Source organism: Panthera tigris, chromosome B2 (genome assembly GCF_018350195.1).
Source record: "Panthera tigris isolate Pti1 chromosome B2, P.tigris_Pti1_mat1.1, whole genome shotgun sequence".
Lineage (NCBI taxonomy): Eukaryota > Metazoa > Chordata > Mammalia > Carnivora > Felidae > Panthera > Panthera tigris.
The window spans coordinates 56,576,554-56,597,616 of NC_056664.1; positions in this window are offsets into that span (position 1 = coordinate 56,576,554).

Consider the following 21,063-nt stretch of genomic DNA (forward strand, 5'->3'; position numbering starts at 1 on the left):
TTGCACATGAACTTCAGGTCTCACTTAACTTGCAAGAGTAAACAAAACTTATATGCTGATGTACTTATTTTAAGAAAAAGAAACTATTTTTTTAAGGAATGTGAATGGCATTTTATTTTTACTCTTGAGTCCCAGCTAATTATTCATGAATTCAACTAAAGGCTGATCTTCTGCTTGGAAAGATTTATATGATATAATTTTATGATGCACATGTAACTAGAGACTTATATGATCAGTATAGCTTGTAATTTTAATACGTAATTAAGCATACCTTTAGTCTAACTAAAGATGAGATTAAATAATACTCTACCTCTTTCAATGGTATTGTTACTAATATTTTTCTCCTTTGTTGTTTTAACATTCCCCAAATAATGTTTGAATTATGTATTTTCCTTTAGTGAGATGATGTGTACCCCACATGGGTTATGTTAGATTTTCCTGTAATTATAATAATACAATATCAACAGAGTTCTTTTGTGAGGATGTCTTACAAGTCTATTTTTGACTGAAACTTGATATTCCCTTTGATAAAATAAAGATTTATGTTCATACGTGAAATTCTTCCAGCTTCTTCATAATGAAGACAGCCCAGTAGACAGAAAGACACAGGCTTGTGCCCATTTTCTATTGCTGGCTGAAGAGAATGGAATGGATGCATGGTGACAGGAGCCTGTGGGATGACTGCCAGATGGGCTTTCTTGTGCAGCTTTTACAAGTATTAGGTCTAAGCCTCAATTCAAAAAGTTGAGGAGCTTTCTGTAAGTCACAGAAAAACAACTTTACAGGATGCAGCTTCCTTCTCACATACTTTTGGTACTATGTGTTGGTAGCAAAGAAAAAGCACCAGACTTACCTTCACAACATCCCAGAAGTGTTTCTCTCCATGGTGGGAGAAAGGGGAAAGGTTGGATGATAGAGTATTAGGTAAGGATGGGGCAGGGAGAGTGATGTATCCTCTTTTCTTCCCGCATAAAAAACCTCCCGTAAGCGTCTTTCTGTCTGCGCACTCTCCCCTCTTTCATAGATGCTGTAAATAATGATAGCGAACAGCACCCTTTTATTTCTCTTGTAGAAATGACTTTGCTCTGGCAGGAAGTGCTCAGATGTCCAACTTCCCACTAACTGTCATCCTAGCATCTCTTTCATTAGAGCTTGCTCTTTCACAGGTGATTTTGCTTTCACTGGACATCTGAATTGGATGTAATATTTTTTTGTAGAGTGCTTCTTTCCAGAAATATTTTATTTCTGCAATCACAAAATCGTACTTCAGGGGACTTTTACTTTTGGATGAAATGGCAAATTTGGAGCAATAAAACAATATTCACAATTGTCCAATTGTGTGCATTTAGCATTTGATATAAACTAGCAGTGCTTTTATTTTGGATTCTAAGTACTAGAGCTAAAACATTTAGTTGATTTCATTTTCACTATCACAGCATCATTGTCTAAAATATATTGATGGCATTGTACAGCTCCCTCTGGTATTTAATTTAACACCTGAAAATTCTTATTAATTTGGTCAAAGACAAGTAGGCAAGAAAGGAAAGAAAGAAAGAAGTTGTCTCTGGTGCAACGGAACTGAGGACAGATGAACTGCCCTCAGTTTTCCATCAAACTGTTGTTTTTCCATCAAACTGTCTTTATAATTGGGCCATATTAAGGAGGGTTATTATTGAACATCTCTGTCTTTCCTGGCAACCAGTCAGGAAGCTCTGTGCTTGCACCAGGCACTTTGTTACCAGCTGGTGTGGTAGTGAGTGAAGTCTTCAGTCAGCCAATGTGAGTTGCAATCAAATCAACTCCCCAGCTATCTAGTCCAGTCTCTGCAGTGCTCTAACTGTATTCAAACAGAAAGTAAAGGAGTTGGAAAGACGGAAAGTGATAGAAGGGAAAAGAGAACAAGAGAGGCTCTAGAAAGGATGTAAGAAAAGATATGTAGGGCTTCCATATGACAATTTCTTCTTTTTGTGCTTTTCATTCGTCTCTGACAAGTAAGTACGGTTACACAGATCATAACATCCATTTTGTGTTTACTGAAATGTATGACATTCCAAGTGAGTTTATTTTAGTGACTTTAAGACCTATTTAGGATCAATTTTGTGCTCTTTACATTCCATACTAGACTTTTGTTCATTCAATTCATCTATCAGTTTTACTTAAGTTAAATATTTATCCAGTGTTAGAGGTGAAGAAACCAAGTCTCACATAGGTTATATCATTTTCCTAGGTTCCACAACTAGTAAATTAAGATTCGAGCCTAATCAGCTTTTTTTAATTTTTTAATGTTTATTTATTTATCTTTTGAGAGAGAGACAGAAAGTAAGTAGGGGAAGGGCAGAGAGAGACATATAGAATCAGAAGCAGACACCAGGCTCTGAGCTGTCAGCACAGAGCCCAACGCAGGGCTTGAGCCCATGAACCACCATGAGATTATGACCTGAGCCAAAGTTGGAAGCTCAACCAACTGGGCCACCCAGACACCCCAGGAGCCTAATCAGTTTGATGCCAGTGGATCTTCTTTCCACCAGACGAGGCTTCCTCTTTCAAATCTCAGGATATACACATGAGTATTCCTCAAAAGTCATGGCATTGTTGCTAGCGGTTTATATTTTCAACATTTCATTATTTATTTTAGACACTGGATACACTCAGTGATTAAACTGCTAACTTTTGATTGGTATTTTAGATATTTTACCTTTTCATTCTGTTACTGTGTAAACTGTTTCAACTTATAACAAAATATAGAATAGGAGGGCCCATGATATTTCTAATTCATTTCTTGTGTGATTAAATAAAATATAAAAAAAGAAAAAATAATTGCCGGTGTAAGAGGCTGACTCTAGGCATTCATTTTATGTGAGATCCATCCTAAGAGTTTGAGAAGTAGTAAATGAAGTGGTTAAGGTCACATGCTTTGCCCCAACTTCGTTGCTTGGGTTCAAATACCTACTAGTCCACTTAACAGTTACCTGGTCTGCAAAGTTGGCATAGTGATACTATCTACATTTTAGCATATTGTGAATTAAATGACTTAATTGAGATTCAAGTGCTTAAAACAATAGCCCCAAATCTGAGAAATCTACAGTAAGTATTCATATGAGAAATTGAGAGACAATAATAAAACAAGTCTCCAAGGACATAGCCAAAGAAGTGGCAAAGCTAGGGCTTGAACAAATTGATGCCTGATTTAGCGAGTGAGGCTGAATTATTGCACAACGGCACATAGCAGAACCAATGATCATTTTGAAGCCTCGCTGCCTTAGTTATGCTAAATAATTTTCATTGTCTTATTTTCTTTCACTGAAGTTCACTCACATTCAGAACGGCTAGAATAGAATCTGAGTAGAAGCTACACATATTTCAAGGTCACTGGAGCTTTTTCCTACTCTTCCTGGTTAAACCTCTTTGTACAGTTTCCCTCCCCATTCATACAAGTAATAAACGGTTGAAGATGAAGGCTTTGCTAATCTTTAAGGCACATTCAGAATAATCCTTTATTGAAAAGCAGATACTAGAAGTGCTTCAGAGTAGCAACAAGTTTTTAACAAATGTCCACACAGATTTTTAACATCTCTGTCCATGCTTAGTAACAATGTCATCAGCCTGCAGTTTCTGAGATTTGTGAAATGCAGTGAAGGGAAGGAAAACCCTCATAATTACTTAAGACTATTTTTTTTCTGTCTAGTAAACAGAATATGTCTGTATATTTGTGTATGAAAAAAGGGAGAAAAAAGCCTCTTCCTGCATCTGTTAATCTGTAGGCCAGTATTATGAAGTTAATCTTCCTTACCCTTTATCCAATAATATTTCATCAATAGGGAACAGCTGAATGTTTGCAAGGTGAATGCATAGGCAACTGAAGGCATATTTTAAGGTTTATAGGCTTTAAGCAAATACTGCCGAATGGATGACAGGCATATTTCTGTAGCTCCGATGTTAGACTTCAGTATGGTCTTGAGAGATGTGAAGATTTAGGAAAAGGAAATTTTATATATACTTAAAAAAATAGGTTTAGTTCAGTTCATAGGAAACAATATATATCTGACTCTGTGTCTGTGCTATTTTCTTTGAAGAAGGGGTTTTAAAACATGATGTGGAAGAACCCATCTCTCTTTTCCCTTGTCTTTCCTATCTTTAACATGGAGGACAATGAACATGATAGAAGAAGTATGTAGCCCACTGTAAGACTATTTTCTCATATTGATGCCTTATTAAGGGGGAGTTTAAATGTAGGTAATCTGAATCTGAGATAAAAATCTTTAAGAGGAATTCCTGTTATATCTCCAAGGAATAATTCAAAAAACATATGTACTAAGACTGCCTTAGTGTCTTTGTAATAGTGTCATAATCACGTTTTAATTAAATGTTTCCTGACAGAAATCCATTTCATTAAGCTACCCAAAATGAACTGAGTGTTCATCCACTTACATAATGTAGTTAAATAAGGTATAGAGAAGTGGGTAGCCACTATTTTCTATTAAAGAGAAAATAATGTTTTTTTTTTTAGCTTTTTCCACAAATGTTTAAAGAAATGATTAACCCATGGAAAGATCTTCATGAGATCTGTACACACCAATAATATTTCCATTCCATGCATCTCTTTTTGTAATATAATATTAATAACATTAGTGGTAGTGCTAGGATTTCTGTATTAGGCCCATGTTTGGAAAAACAAATATTTCAAAATAAAGTGAATTTTAAATCCTGATATTACAAATGTCTTTGTGTTGAAATTTTCTTTGATAGCTGTTTTTGCATTCAGATTTTATTTTTCATTTGAGACACAGAAACAAGGACCACACTTTCATATTGACTTTATCAGGTTAATGGATTTAATGTTTGGAATAGGCACCTCAGAGCTTAGTTCTTGACCTTTTGTCAAGGTCTGGCTATCCACATGCATGTCTGCTCTGCAGGTGCAAAACAAATATGCAATCCTAAAAGAGTTTAGTTCTAATTTGGTTGAATCAAATCTAAGAGAAGGGAAGTAATTTCTAAACAGTGAAATTTCTTGTACAAGGTTAAATAAGTAATTTCATTCTGCCACCTATTCAGTACTATTTACTCTGAATTTATCCATGTTTGATTTATCTATATATTATGATGGCATAATTTTATGTCCCAACCCCTAGTCTCCTAATAAACTTCTAAAGAATTACATTATATTTTTATTGCATGTAGAACAATGGCTTAATGATACCTATTCCACATGAGAGACAATTAAATGGAATAAAACCTCTAAAATGCAGAACCCTGTATTTGTAGGGAAACGGAAATATCTCAGAAATAGCAGTTGTGACTTTTAAGATTTGGGTCTCCTGTGGTGTCAGTTTTACTCCCTGAATTCACTAAACATTTATCTGATGCCTGTTACATGTGCTGTATTTTCTCTGGGCTGGGAATACAAAGAGAAAGAGACAGGGGCGCCTGGGTGGCTCAGTCTGTTGAGCGTCTGACTTCGGCTCAGGTCATAATCTCGCACTCTGAGTTCCAGCCCCGCCTCGGGCTCTGTGCTGACAGCTCAGAGCCTGGAGCCTGCTTCAGATTCTGTGTCTCCCTCTCTCTCTGACCCTCCCCCTTTCATGTTCTGTCTCTCTCTGTCTCAAAAGTAAATAAACGTTAAAAAAAATTTTAAATAAAAAAAAAGAAAGAAAGAGACATATGCTTGCTTCATGAGGGCCACCTAGGAGGCAAGTGTTGACTGTACTGTAACTTGTGTATTAATAATTAGCTTTAATTTTATTGATTTTCATTAGATGGTATTCTCCTTAGTATTTTGAATTAGCCATTGACATTATTAATGATTAGGAAAAGGTCAACAGAATTCCTAATAGCTATCACTCCTTTGAGTACATTTCTAGAGACTTTCAAAACAGAACACTTATTGGAGAGATCCTTGGGCAGAGCAAATCTTATAAAAGCTAAATCATTTCTTCCTTGGAAAGTATTTGTTTTATATTTAACCAAGTTTAGATAGCTTTTTATGGAATATCTTGTGGAGATCTATGTTCAAATTTATCTTTGATATGTATCTATACTTCCTGTAATAATTCTTTTTCCAATTTCTCACTGACAAATTTCATCTAAGGGTAGATTTGACATCAAGAAGAAACCTACAGTATTTTCATTTTCATTGTATCTGAGATTTAATGTCTCCTTTCCTTAATTCATACTGAGTGAGCCAAAAAAATAGATCAGGTAAATTAAATCCACACAATCACAGAAAAAATTATTTGAGGAAAAAAATCCACCTACCAAAACATGCTATATTCAAATTGTTCTCAGAAACTTTTAAAGATTGACATCTGACCAAGCACACTCACACTTCCCTTCCTCACGCATTGATACTTTCTTTCTTTCTTTAAAAAATTTTTTTAACATTTATTTATTTTTGAGAAAGAGAGACAACATGAGCAGGGGAGGGGCAGAGGGAGAGGGAGACACAGAATCTAAAGCAGGTTCCAAGCTCTGAGCTATCAGCACACAGCCCGATGTGGAGCTTGGACCACAAACCGTGAGATCGTGACCTGAGCCAAAGTTGGACGCTTAAGCAACTGAGCCACCCAGGCAGCCCTACTGATTGACACTTTCAAAGTAAATTCCACACCATAAAACATCCAGTAGCGGGAGAGATTTAAAGTAAAACTAGCACCTGAAATTGTTGAATTGCCATCCAACAGCAAAAAACTACAATTGCTGTGATTATATGGAAAAGTATATACAATATTTAAGTAAAAATCTTAGAACACAACAGTATTGCTAAGTCAACTCTAATTCCCAGGTCAGGCTTTATTAAATTCCCACAGGAAGGAAAAAAAAAAAGAGGTTAGAGTGGGAGAGAGCCAAAGCATAAGAGACTCTTAAAAACTGAGAACAAACTGAGGGTTGATGGGGGGTGGGAGGGAGGGGAGGGTGGGTGATGGGTATTGAGGAGGGCACCTTTTGGGATGAGACTGGGTGTTGTATGGAAACCAATTTGACAATAAATTTCATATATTGAAAAAACACAAAAATACAAAAATACAAAAATACAAAATACAAAAATTCCCACAGGAAGGAAACTGACATATTTTCAGAAAAAATACCATCCTCATATCACACGCTTAGAATGCTACTTAATATAGTAAACATATAAACTTTTACAAAAAAACAAGCACTTTTTTATAAGTTAAAAAAATGAAGAGAGTAACTTCATGTTTTTAAGTGATTCTTGGAGCCGAAACTTCTTTTTTCCAAACTAGCTTTATGTTATAGAATCAATGTCTAGAATTCTCACTTGTTTTTATTACAGTCCCATTCTTGGAAAGTTAAATAAGGTCCAGTTTTAAAGCTCAGTAAGTAGATATGAACATGAAACCACAGCTCATATGTGTAAGAAATATCAAATTTCTTTATTATTTTAGTCAATACATATCATACTACAAGTTCACAACCTTCTATACAGATGAGAAATTAGTGTCAATCATTATCCCCAGCATATCCTCTCAACACGCCTATGCAACTTCCTTCCATTTACAATTTCCTTTCTCCCCAACATACCCAGGTAATAAATTAAAAGATATCTGATTATCTGGGAAAAGGGAAAATCAGGAGAATGAAAACAAACTAATATTTCTCTAAATTATCCAACCATACTAGAATGGAGTGGGAAGCCTAGACACAAATGAAAGAGGACAAATTGTTTTACAGCACTCTCTGTTTAGCATTCTGCTCTTTCCTTCCTATGTAGCTAGTGTGGTATGATTTTTGAAAGCTAAGGAAGATGTTGGAAATGGAACTATTAAAAGAAAATCTGCATATGATATTGCAGGAACTAATCTCCGTAAGAAATATGTGATGCTTGCTATAAAAAGTTACTGTAGTATAAAATATCTACTCATTCATTACTTCATTCATTAAATAAACATTATGCTATGAACATAGTACGTTAACTTACCAAGATATCTCAAGTTAAAAATATCTATAGGATAAGTTCCTTAAAGGAAGACAGCTTCTAAAATGAGTGATCCCAAATGAGCCCTACCTTCTAGTAGTTATGCGCTGGTATAATCTCTTACCCTTATAGTGGGTTGGATTTGTTTACTTGCTTCTAATGAACTGAGTACCGCAGAAGTAATATTAGGTTATAAGAAGACTCGTGGCTTTTGTCTTGGGCACACTCTCACTGTCTGGGGTCACTGACCCTGGGGGAATCCAACCACCTTGCTATGAGACAGCCCCATGGACAGCCACATGAAGATAGGGACAAAGACCTGGCAACAACCACATGGGGAGCTTGGAGGTGGATCCTCCCTGAAGTTGACCTTCAAAAGAAACCACAACTCCATCCCCACAGCTTGACTGCAGCCATAGGAGAGACCTGAGACAGGGGCACTCAGCTAAGCTATGTCCAGATTCTTGACCCAAAGCAATGAAGTAAGAAACGTTTGTTAACTTACTAGGTTTCCAGTAATGCATTACAGAGCAATAATATTGAATACACCATGCCTTTATTTCTCTTTTCCAAATGTGTTACCTTAGATCTAGACTCTCAAAAATGTTTTGTCAAATGAAAGAAATGAGGAGAAAAATCTTGAATATTAATAAGGTAAAAATACAGAAAAAAATTTAAAAGATGTAATGATCACAGTACATGATGTCTCTATATCGACACTGATCTTTTTTTTTTTCAAGTAGTGAATTCTTCTCTTTTCTAGTCATATTTTCTTATCATTAGATATATGCCAAGAATCATTTTTATAAACATGAATTAGGCATAAATGTTACAATTCTGTGTTGATATATAATAATTTGTTCAAATTTTTAAGTTTTTATGTCTCAAATATAAAATTTTGTAGTAACTTGATTTGGTATTTGCTTGGCAGTAAATGGTTAGCTTTGTTACAGAAAATTAGATGGTGCTGCTGTCACACCTTGATAGCAAACAACTTGTCTTTCTGGTGCCATTGTACATGCTGACATTCTTAGAGTAGCTGTGATTTCAGAGAGAAGCCAACTTACTGGTTTATGCTACTTATATTGGTACAGATTTCCTTCCAGGAAAAAACATGATACAGTTAGTATATTAAATGCCATTTCATTTATGTATGTAAAAGCTTCTATATGAAAAGCTCTGTGTTTTGCTTAGATCAAGAGTGAATAAAGATGAATGAATGAATGAATGAATGAATACAAATAGATCTAGGAGCAAAGTAAAAATGGTGCCAGAAATTGAATGTTAAAATTTTTCATCTTTCTTTTCAAACTGTTTTGCTGAGCGTGCATAAAAAGTTCAAACTGATGGTCATAAAATTAGTGGTAGGTGGCAAATATATATCTGTATTATACCAAGACATCTGTCATTTAAATAATGTTTCATTCTTATTATGACCTCAATTCCCAAAAATGGTCCTGTTTGGAGATGATGATTAAAAGCCTCATATTTGTTTATTATTAATTTGTTAATGTTTGTTTATTTTTGAGAGATGGAGTGCAAGCAGGGGAGGGACTGAGTGAAGGTGGGGACATAGGATCTGAAGCAGGCTCTATGCTGATAGCAGAGAGCCCAATGCAGGGCTCACACTCCCAAACTATGACATCATGACCTGAACCAAAGTCAGATGCCCAACCGACTAAGCCACCCAGGCACCCCTCATTTTTGTTTATTATTTTTGTATTGCTGTTCCTCTTTGGTATCATAAGAACTCATAAAGATGTCAGTTAAGCCATGTGTTGGAGAACTGTCAAAACTATTTGGTAGATATTATCCAATATATGATATAGCCTACCCATTATTTATATGCCAAGTCCAGCTCAGGAGTACAGCCCTATAAGTAACAGGATCAGCTGGTTCTTCCAATCCACTGGCCTGCCACAGATTTTCTTCTCTCGAATTTTACCTATTAGCAAACACTTTAGATCCAGGAACAGAGAGCCTAAGACCATACTTACATAGCTTTGGTGGACAAATAACCAAATGATACATGTTGAAATTAAAGAATCACTGAGGGAGAAATTTAATAGTTCCTTTAGCTGAGGTATTTTACTCAGTTACTTGTGTCATATGAGATAAAACACAAACTGATTCTACAATGTTCATGGGCATTGGAATATTTCCAATTTTTTATAGTGCTTTGCTTAAAATGATGGGATAGATAGTAACGAAGAGACATTAAACTACAATTTATTGTTTAGCTATGATTTCTGTGGTAGCTGCAAAGGAAATGAATAGGCGAGCCCAGCCCTTGGTAAGAAATAGATGAACTAGTTTAAGTATGTAACTTGAAGCACTTGTCTACCCTTAAATGAGATTCGAGTCATAACTTGTTTCTTAATCTATTTAATAGTTTCATTTTATTGAAGTTTAAACTCCTTTAATAATAAAAGTCACTTATGTTGGATTAAACCTGGCACTTCTGGCTTCTTTTTGCTAAGGAATGGAATGAAAAATTGGTTTTTACTGAGTGTATGGAATCAGATTACACTACTTTAGTAATAGCCATTTTACATGTAATATTTTATAAGAAAATAACCTAAATAAATTTCAACATAGCACACTTTCATTTTTCTAGCACTTGTTTAGTAAAAGTTTAATTCTAAGTGATATATAATACAAAGAAGCTTTCTATCATCAGCAGTCTGGGTTCATAATGAGACAACTATAAGCTATAAGAAATCTCTCATACTTTGCTGCCTAAAGCTTACTATTTCAAATATCCACCAAGTGTTCCTTTAGTTCTTGATATTAGTTAAGATTTATTAACTTTATCAACTGGTGGCCCACCAAAGAATTCTAAAAATCAATTTATTGATCAATTTGAAAGACCAATTTAGGATCAGTGGATAAAAATAAATAATAATTAAAAAGCCAATTTAAAAATCAATGGAAATAAATTAAAAATAGCCTCCATTTGCCCACAACTCAGACCATAATATTCCCCAAGTCTGTACATATGTCAGAATTTATTTTGTCTCCTGTACACACAGGAGACCATGATTATACAGTGTTTCACATTCTAGGATAAGGCTTTTCCTTTAACACTGGAAACAAAAAGGAGCAATTTATTAAATATTCGTGTTCCAGCAGTGAAACATGCTTTCTCTAATGGGCCCTGAACTTACGGACCATATCTCCTGGGAGAAGCATGGGGTGGGGAGAAGTATGTGGCTATCAGAAATACTTCCTATACTTTATTGGTTATTCTCTCTGACAAAGGTGACCAAGACGTATCACCGGCAGGTTGTCTCCTTTCTCTTGTGCATATAATTTTTTTATACGTGGGGTGCCTGGGTGGCGCAGTCCGTTGAGCATCCAACTTGGGTTCAGGTCACGATCTCACCATTTCTGAATTCGAGCCCCACGTCAGGCTCTGTGCTGACAGCTCAGAGCCTGGAGCCTGTTTCTGATTCTGTGTCTACGTCTCTTTCTTCCCCTCCCCTGCTCATGCTTTCTCTCTCTCAAAAATAAATAAACATAAATAAATAAATAAATAAATTAATTAATTAATTAAATTTTATTTGTAATTAAAACACTGCAGATGTGTGAGGTTGGTGAGAAATATAAAATAGATGGTGCTGAAGCAGTTAAAAATTATTGGGGTGCAATGTAAACCAGAACTAAAAGTTTAGAATAAACTTGTGTAAATACTTCTAAATCTCCTTTGTGGGAAAGTTTTCTAATCCAAAGGGAAAAATGACTAAAAGATTCATGCATTTGATATTTATATTTTTAAATGATATAAAATGATTTAAAATAAAAATAATAAACCAGACCAATTATTTGAAAAATATCATATTAAACGTCACTCAAAATGTTAAAATCCCAAAAGTAGCAATCAAGAGGCATGCACAAAGGGTTAGTTAATTACAAAATAGGGACTGCAAATAATCATTACTAGCAATCACAGAATTATACAATGAAAAAAAAATGAGATATCCTTTTTCACCTTGGAAAAAGAGGATGAAAAAATACTAGCACTGGTAATGCTACAGTGAAATTAATGTTCATACACTGCTAGCAAAAGATTATATTGGTTCATGCTTCTGAAAAAATTATTACAAACATACAATCATATTGATGTTTAATATTATGAAAATAATGGAACACATATTTAATAACAGCCTACAAAATTCACTCATAAACTGGACCAAATAAAAATCTCATGCATAATTACAAAATCCAAAAATCTCTGAGAAAGAAGTTTTTTCTTAGATCATTGGTCAGCAAACCAGATCTGCTTAGTATAACTCTTTAAATATATTACTGTAGAAATACAAATGTATTTCACAAGAGTATGCTGTCTCAAACCCCACCAGCAGGGTCATTAATATATAATATAAACACTGTGTTTTATCTTTCAAAAATACAAAAACTTCTCAATTCTGAAGTACATCTCATGCAGTTTCAGATGAGGATTATTGACCTATAATTCCATTTCAGACAATCTATCTAGGAAATAACGCAGAAAAGATTATAGGTGCTTTTATCTTAATTCCAAAAATATTTATGTTATTGAGTAACTGATAGCAGAAAATATCCAATAAAAGTTTGCAAATAGCTTATGCAAATGGTAAATATATATCTTACATAATTTTTCATAGACACTTACTATGAGCTTACAAAAGTAATAACAACATGACGTATCTGTTAGAAAATTTTCAGCTACATTGAAAAAAAAGTTTTAATGTTTATTTATTTTTGAGACAGAACAGAGAGTGTGTGGGGGAGGGGCAGAGAGAGAGGGAGACACAGAATCTGAAGCAGGCTCCAGGCTCTGAGCTGTCAGTGCAGAGGCTTATGTGGGGCTTGTACCCACGAATGGTGAGATCATGACCTGAGCCCAAGTCTCAATCGATTGAGCCACCCAGATGCCCCTTGGCTACATTTTAAAAAATGACTCAAACATGACTTAAAAAATTCTCACGTATGGAAGTACAAAATAGAAGATTTAGACCTAGTATTGCAGCCCCATAATCACTATCAAGCACCTAGGTTCTTCTTTCTGCTCCATTATCTTTAGTGTGCAGTTTCAGGTCTGAGATGGCTGCCTGAGAACCAGCTACTGTTTCCATATTCCAATAAGCAGGAACTGAAAGGAAGACATGTTGCTTCTGTCCATTTTTAAGAGATTTCCTGGGAATTTCATATTACATAAATAGCACACCCTCTTACCAAGTTAGTAAGACATACTTAACCAGAAGAAAGCCTGGGAAAGCCTGTACCTAGCATTAAAAAAAAAAAAAGAAAAAAAAATTCACCCAGAAAGAAGGGGGATGAATACAAGTATGTGTTTTGGAGGGAAAGAGGTGACAGAACAATACATGTCTCTGCACACATGGAAAGTATTTACCTTGTAATATTTTTTAAGAAAAGAAGTTTCAGATCATGATCTCGCTCTCTGTGAGCCCTGGGTCAGGCGCCATACTGACAGCCCGGAACATGGAGCTTGCTTTGGATTCTGTGTCTCTGTCTCTCTCTGCCCCTTCCCCACTTGCACTCTGTCTCTCTCTCTCAAAAACAAACAAACAAACAAAAAAAAATTCAAGAAAGAAAGAAAGAAAGAAAGAAAAAGAAAAAAGGTGAGTTAGATACAAGTGTGTGATTTTTAAAGGAACTTTCAGAGATACGAATTTGCACAAGGAGAAGCAAGTGCCTTCAGGGAAAGAGGAGGTGCAAACACTGGCTTCTGTGAAAGCAATGTCTTTCAGATAATAAGAAAAGTTAAAAGACATATTGAAAGAGGCTGCGTGCAGGCTAATGAGAAAGTGGGAAGCTCTTGGAGACCAAATATATGGGCCAAGTGATACCAACTTATCAGGTGCTGGAGAGAAGCCTGGAGATAATCCTGAGAAAAACTGACTCCAGGCACAGACCTGGGGGAGGGGAACGGCAGCCACACTGAAATGAAGCGGTCCAGTTTCTCCCTCATCTGACCTGTGGGACAAACTTTTGAATCTGTGACAGGAAAAAGCAACAGAAAATCTTATCCTTAGGAGGGTGGTGAGAATTTATTACAACTGGAAGAAAGGAACAAGGGGAAAAATAAAAGTAAAAGCAACTCCACCAGTGGAGGGGAGGTTGAGTATGTGCTGGGTCCAATCTGGACCTGAAAGAAGAACAGGAGTACTTGTGAGGACCATGTCAGGACCCAGGAGTTCAGTTCCTGTCTAACGCTCGAGGCTCAATCAGAACAGCAGAGCACAACTCCCTGCTGCCTTCAAGCAAACAATTACTGAGTAAAAGTAATAGATAAATGTTAATGGGAGAGCTACAAGACACAGATACTTTCTGATATACAACAAAGGAAGATCGAAAACTGTGGGTGGATCAGACACTGAGAAAAACCTTTTGGCAAACAGCCCTCACACTAAACCAAATGTGCACTGTAGCTAACCATGGAAATAGTAAAAACTCTAACCAACCCCAAGTCTTCACTTGATTAATACAAACTCCTACATCCAGAAGAAAGAAAACTGGGTCCCTTTGCAATCATAAAAACCATGTATTTTACTCTGTATAGTCTTATATGATATGTGTATCTTTCAACAAAAGGCATGCCAAAAGGCTAGAAGAATAAACACCCTTAAGACAAGACAATCAAAAGAAATATAGTCAGATATGACACAAATGTGGGAAAGTTTTGATGGAGAATTTAAAATAAATTGAATTGTTGAGTTGGTTAACATATTAAACTATGATTTTTTTGTTTATTTATTTTGAGAGAGAGAGATCACACGCAGGAAGGGCAGAAAGAGAGGGGGAGAGAGAGAGAGAGAGAGAGAGAGAGAGAGAGAATCCCAAGCAGGCTCCACAATGTCAGCACAGAGCCTGACATGGGGCTCAAACTCACAAATGGTGAGATCATGACCTGAGCCAAAATCAAGAGTTAGATGCTTAACTGACCGAGCCACCCAGTCACTCTTTGATTAAACTCTCTAATGGCAAAAGTATATAACAAGCAAGAACAGATAAGTAATTTTAACAGAAAAATGTAAAACATAAGAAAAAATCACACAGAAATTCTAGCAATGGAAAACAAAATGACAGAAACTAATAATGCCTTTTGGAGGGGGGGGTTGGAACATCCTATTTTTTGTCATAAAACAGGTCTAGAGCTAGAAGGATGACATGGAAGGCAGCTTAAAGGGGTCCCCAACAGCTAAGTCAGGCTCATTTGAGAACAGATTCAAAACTAAGCTTAAGAGAGAAAACTCAGGGGGCCCCTGGATGACTGAGTCAGTTAAGCGCCCAATTTAGGTTCAGGTCATAATCTCTTGGTCCACTCCATGGGTTTGAACCCTGCATTGGGATCTGAACTGACAGCTCAGAGCCTGGATCCTGTTTGGATTCTGTTTCTCTCTCTCTCTCTCTCTCTCTCTCTCTCTCTCTCTCTCCGCTTCCCCCACTCATGCTCTGCACCCCCCCTCAAAAATAAATAAATATTAAAAAAATACATAGGTCAATAATAAGTATCCAAACTGAAACATTAAGAGAAAAAAAACAATACAGCATCCAAAATCTATAAGATTTTGAGTATTGAATATCAGGGAAAGATAGATGAGTATAGATGAGTATACTCTATACTGATAGATGAGTATTTGAATATCAGGGATGAGAGAAAGAGAAGAGAGAAAGCAGCAGAAGAAATATTTGAAGAAATACCACGTTAGGAATTTTCCAAAAATAATGCCAGAACAACTAAAAATCTAAGATGCTCAGAGAACACTAAATAGGATAAATTTACAAATGCACAAATTCATATACTTCTAAACACACACAGATATATCATATATAAATTATTGAAAACAAAAGACAAATGTAAAATACTCAATTTATCCAGAAGAAAAAAAGATACATCACAGGCAGAGGAAGACATATATTTGTAGAAAAAGATGTCTTTGTCAGAAATAATACACGTCAGAAATCAATGGAATAAAATCTTTAAAATATTGAGAAAAGAACATTTGTTCAAACTAGAATTCTGTACCCCCCCCCAAAAAAAAGCTTTCTTTAAAAAAAATACAAGAGAAATAAAGAACTTCCCAAACAAAAACAGAGAATCATGTCCAATAGATGTACACTTCAACAAATGGGAAAAAAAGTTATTCAGTCAAAATGTATATATATTAGACAGAAACCTAATCAACAGAAGGAAATAGAGAGTAGGAAATGTAATAAATGAAGGTAAAACAGAATTAATTCTACCTTATTTTTATTTTATTTTATTTTATTTTATTTTATTTTATTTTATTTTATTTTATTTTTTAATTTACACCCAAATTAGTTAGCATACAGTGCAACAATGATTTCAGGAGTATATTCCTTAATGTCCCTTACCCATTTAGCCCATCCCCCCTCTTACAGCTCCTCCTATAACCCTCAGTTTGTTCTCCATATTTATGAGTCTCTTCTGTTTTGTCCCCCTCCCTGTTTTTATATTATTTTTGCTTCCCTTCCCTTATGTTCATTTGTTTTGTCTCTTAAAGTCCTCATATGAGTGAAGTCATATGATATTTGTCTTTGACTAATTTTGTTTAGCATAATACCTTCCAGTTCCATCCATGTAGTTGCAAATGGCAAGATTTCATTCTTTTTGATTGCTGAGTAATACTGCATTGTATAGAAATATATACCACATCTTCTTTATCCATTCATCTATCCATGGGCATATGGGCTCTTTCCATACTTTGACTATTGTTGATAGTGCTGCTATAAACAAAGGGGTGCATGTGTCCCTTTGAAACAGCACACCTGTATCCCTTGGATAAATATCTAGTAGTGCAATTGCTGGGTCGTAGGGTAGTTCTATTTTTAGTTTTTTGAGGAACCTCCATACTGTTTTCCAGAGTGGCTGCACCAGCTTGCATTGCCACCAACCATGCAAAAAAGATCCTCTTTCTCCAAATCCTCTCCAACATCTGTTGTTGCCTGAGTTGTTAATGCTAGCCATTCTGAGAGGTGTCAGGTGGTATCTCATTGTGGTTTTGATTTGTATTTCCCTGATGATGAGTGATGTTGAGCATTTTTTCATGTGTCGGTTGGCCATCTGGATGTCTTCTTTGGAGAACTGTCTATTCATGGCTTTTGCTCATTTCTTCACTGGATTATTTGCTTTTTGGGTGTTGAGTTTGATAAGTTCTTTATAGATGTTGTATACTAACCCTTTATCTGATATGTCTTTTGCAAATATCTTCTCCCATTCTGTCGGTTGCCTTTTAGTTTTGCTGATTGTTTCCTTTGCTGTGCAGAAGATTTTTATTTTGATGAGGTCCCAGTAGTTCATTTTTGCTTTTGTTTCCCTTGCCTCCGGAGACGTGTTGAGTAAGAAGTTGCTGCGGCCAAGATCAAAGAGCTTTTTGCCTGCTTTCTCCTCGAGGATTTTGATGGCTTCCTGTCTTTCATCCATTTTGAGCTTATTTTTGTGTATGGTGTAAGAAAGTTTTCCAGGTTCATTCTTCTGCATGTCACTGTCCAGTTTTCCCAGCACCACTTGCTGAAAAGACTGTCTTTATTCCATTGGATATTCTTTCCTGCTTTGTCAAAGATTAGTTGGCCATCTGTTTGTGGGTCCATTTCTGGGCTCTCTATTCTGTTCCATTGATCTGAGTGTCTGTTCCTGTGCCAGTACCATACTGTCTTGATGATTACAGCTTTGTAGCATAGGTTGAAGTCCAGGATTGTGATGCCTCCTGCTTTGGTTTTCTTTTTCAAGATTGCATTGGCTATTCAGGGTCTTTTCTGGTTCCATACAAATTTTAGCGTTATTTGTTCAGTTCTGTGAAGAATGCTCGTGTTATTTTGATAGGGATTGCATTGAATATGTAGATTGGTTTGGGTCGTATTGGCATTTTAACAATATTTGTTCTTCCTATCCAGGAGCATAGAATCTTTTTCCATTTTTTTGGTGTCTTCTTCAATTTCTTTCACAAGCTTTCTAGAGTTTTCAATGTATAGATTTTTCACTTCGTTGTTTAGACTTATTCCTAGGTATTTTATGGATTTTGGTGCAATTGTAAATGAGATCAATTCCTTGATTTCTCTTTCTGTTGCTTCATTGTTGGTGAATAGGAATGCAACCGATTTCTGTGCGTTTGTTTTATATCCTACAACTTTGCTGAATTCATGAATCAGTTCTAGCAGTTTTTTGGTGGAAACTTTGGGTTTTCCATATAGAGTATCATGTCATCTGTGAAGAGTGAAAGTTTGACCTCTTCCTGGCCGATTTGGATGCCTTTTAGTTCTTTGTGTTGTCTGATTGCAGAGGCTAAGACTTCCAATACCATGTTGAATGACAGTGGTGAGAGTGGACATCCCTGTCTTGTTCCTGACCTTAGGGAGAAATCTCTCAGTTTTTCCCCATTCAGGATAATATTAGTGTTGCGTCATTCATAAATGGCTTTTATGATCTTGAGGTATGATCCTTCTATTCCTACTTTCTTGAGGGTTATTATCAAGAAACAATGCTGTATTTTGTCAAATTCTTTCTCTGCATCTATTGACATCATATGGTTCTTGCCCTTTCTTTTATTGATGATATGAATCACGTTAATTTTTTTCCAGATATAGAACCAGCCCTGCATCCCAGGTAGAAATCCCTCTTGGTTGTGGTGAATAATTTTTTAAATGTATTGTTGGATCCGGTTAGCTAATATCTTGTTGAGGATTTTTGCATCCATGTTCGTCAGGGAAATTGGTCTATAGTTCTCCTTTTTAGTGGGGTCTCTGTCTGGTTTTGGAATCAAGGTAATGCTGGCTTCATAGAAAGAGTTTGGAAGTTTTCCTTCCATTTCTATTTTTTTGGAAGAGCTTTAAAAGAATAGGTGTTAACTCTTCTTTAAATGTTTGCTAGAATTCTCCTGGAAAGCCATCTGGCCCTGGACTCTTGTTTTTTGGCAGATTTTTGATTACTAATTCAATTTCTTTACTGGTTATGGGTCTGTTCAAATTTTCTATTTCATCCTGTTTCAGTTTTGGTAGTGTATATGTTTCTAGGAATTTATCCATTTCTTCCAGATTACCCATTTTATTGACATATAATTGCTCATAATATTCTCTTATTATTGTTTTTATTTCTGCTACCTTTGTTGTGATCTCTCCTCTTTCACTCTTGATTTTACTTATTTGGTTCCTTTCCTTTTTCTTTTTGATATAACTGGCTAGTGGTTTATCAATTTTGTTAATTCTTTCAAAGAACCAGCTTCTGGTTTCATTGATCTGTTCAACAGTTTTTTTGGTTTTGATGGCATTGATTTCTGCTCTAATCTTTATTATTTCCTGTCTTCTGCTGGTTTTGGGTTGTATTTCCTGTTCTTTTTCCAGCTCTTTAACGTATAAGGGTAAGTTTTATATCTGAGACCTTTCTTCCTTCTTTAGGAAGGCCTGGATTGCCATATATTTTCCTCTTATGACAACCTTTGTTGCATCCCAGAGGTTTTGGGTTATGGTGTTATCATTTTCATTGGCTTCATATACTTCTTAATTTCCTCTTCAACCTCTTTTTTGGCCCATTCATTCTTTACTAGGATGTTCTTTAGTCTCCAAGTATTTGTTACCTTTCCAAATTTTTTCTTTTGGTTGACATTGAATTTCATAGCATTGTGGTCTGAAAATATGCATAGTATGATCTCGATCTTTTTGTACTTGCTGAGAGCTGATTTGTGTCCCAGTATGTGGTCTATTCTGGAAAACGTTCCATGTGTACTGGAGAAGAATGTATATTTTGCTGCTTTAGGATGAAATGTTCTGAATATATCTGTTAAGTCCATCTGGTCCATGTGTCATTCAAAGCCATTGTTTTCTTGTTGATTTTTTGATTAGATGATCTGTCCATTGTTGTGAGTGGGGTGTTGAAGTGTCCTACTATTATGGTGTTACTATCAATGAGTTTCTTTATGTTTGTGATTAATTGATTTATATATTTGGGTTCTTCCACATTTGGCACATAAATGTTTACAAGTATTAGGTCTTCTTGGTAGATAAAGCCCTTAATTATGATATAATGCCCTTCTGCATCTCTTGATACAGTCTTTATTTTAAGTCTAGATTGTCTGATATAAGTATGGCTACTCTGGCTTTCTTTTGTTGACCATTAGCATGATAGATGGTTCTCCATCTCCTTACTTCCAGTCTGAAGGTGTTTTTAGGTCTAAAGTCAGTCTCTTGTAAACAGCATATAGATGGATCTTGTTTTCTTATCCATTCTGTTACCCTATGTCTTTTGATTAGAGCATTGAGTCCATTGACATTTAGAGTGAGTCCTGAAAGATGAATTTTTTGCCATTATGTTGCTTGTAGAGTTGGTGTTTCTGGTAGTGTTCTCTGGTCCTTTCTAATCTTTGTTGCTTTGGTCTTTATTTATTTATGTAATTATTTTTTAACCTCCCCCCCCAGAGAGTCCCCTTTAAAATTTCTTGCAGGGCTGGTTTAGTGGTCACAAACTCCTTTAATTTTTGTTTGGGAAACTTTTTCTCTCTCCTTCTATTTTGAATGACAGCCTTGCTGGATAAAGAATTCTTGGTTTGTCATATTTTTCTGATTCAGCATATTAAATATATCCTGCTACTCCTTTCTGGCCTGCCAAGTTTCTGTGGATAGGTCTGCTGCAAACCTGATCTGTCTTCCCTTGTAGGTTAGGGACTTTTTTTCCCTTGCTGCTTTCATGATTCTCCCCTTGCCTGAGTATTTTGTGAATTTGACTATGATATGCCTTGTTGATGGTCGGTTTTTGTTGAATCTAATGGGAGTCCTCTGTGCTTCCTGGATTTTGATGTCTGTGTCTTTCCCCAGGTTAGGAAAGTTTTCTGCCATGATTTGCTCATATAACACTTCTACCCCTATTTCTCTCTCTTCCTCTTCTGAGACCCCTATGATTCTGATGTTCTTCCTTTTTAATGAGTCACTGATTTCTCTAATTGTTAAATTGTGCTCTTTGGCCTTTATCTCCCTCTTTTTTTCTGCTTCATTATTCTCCATAAGTTTGTCCTCTGTATCGCTGATTCTGTGTTCTGCCTTGTCCATCCTTGCTGCCGTGGCAACCATTCAAGATTTCAGCTCAGTTGTAGCATTTATTATTTCATCTTGACTAG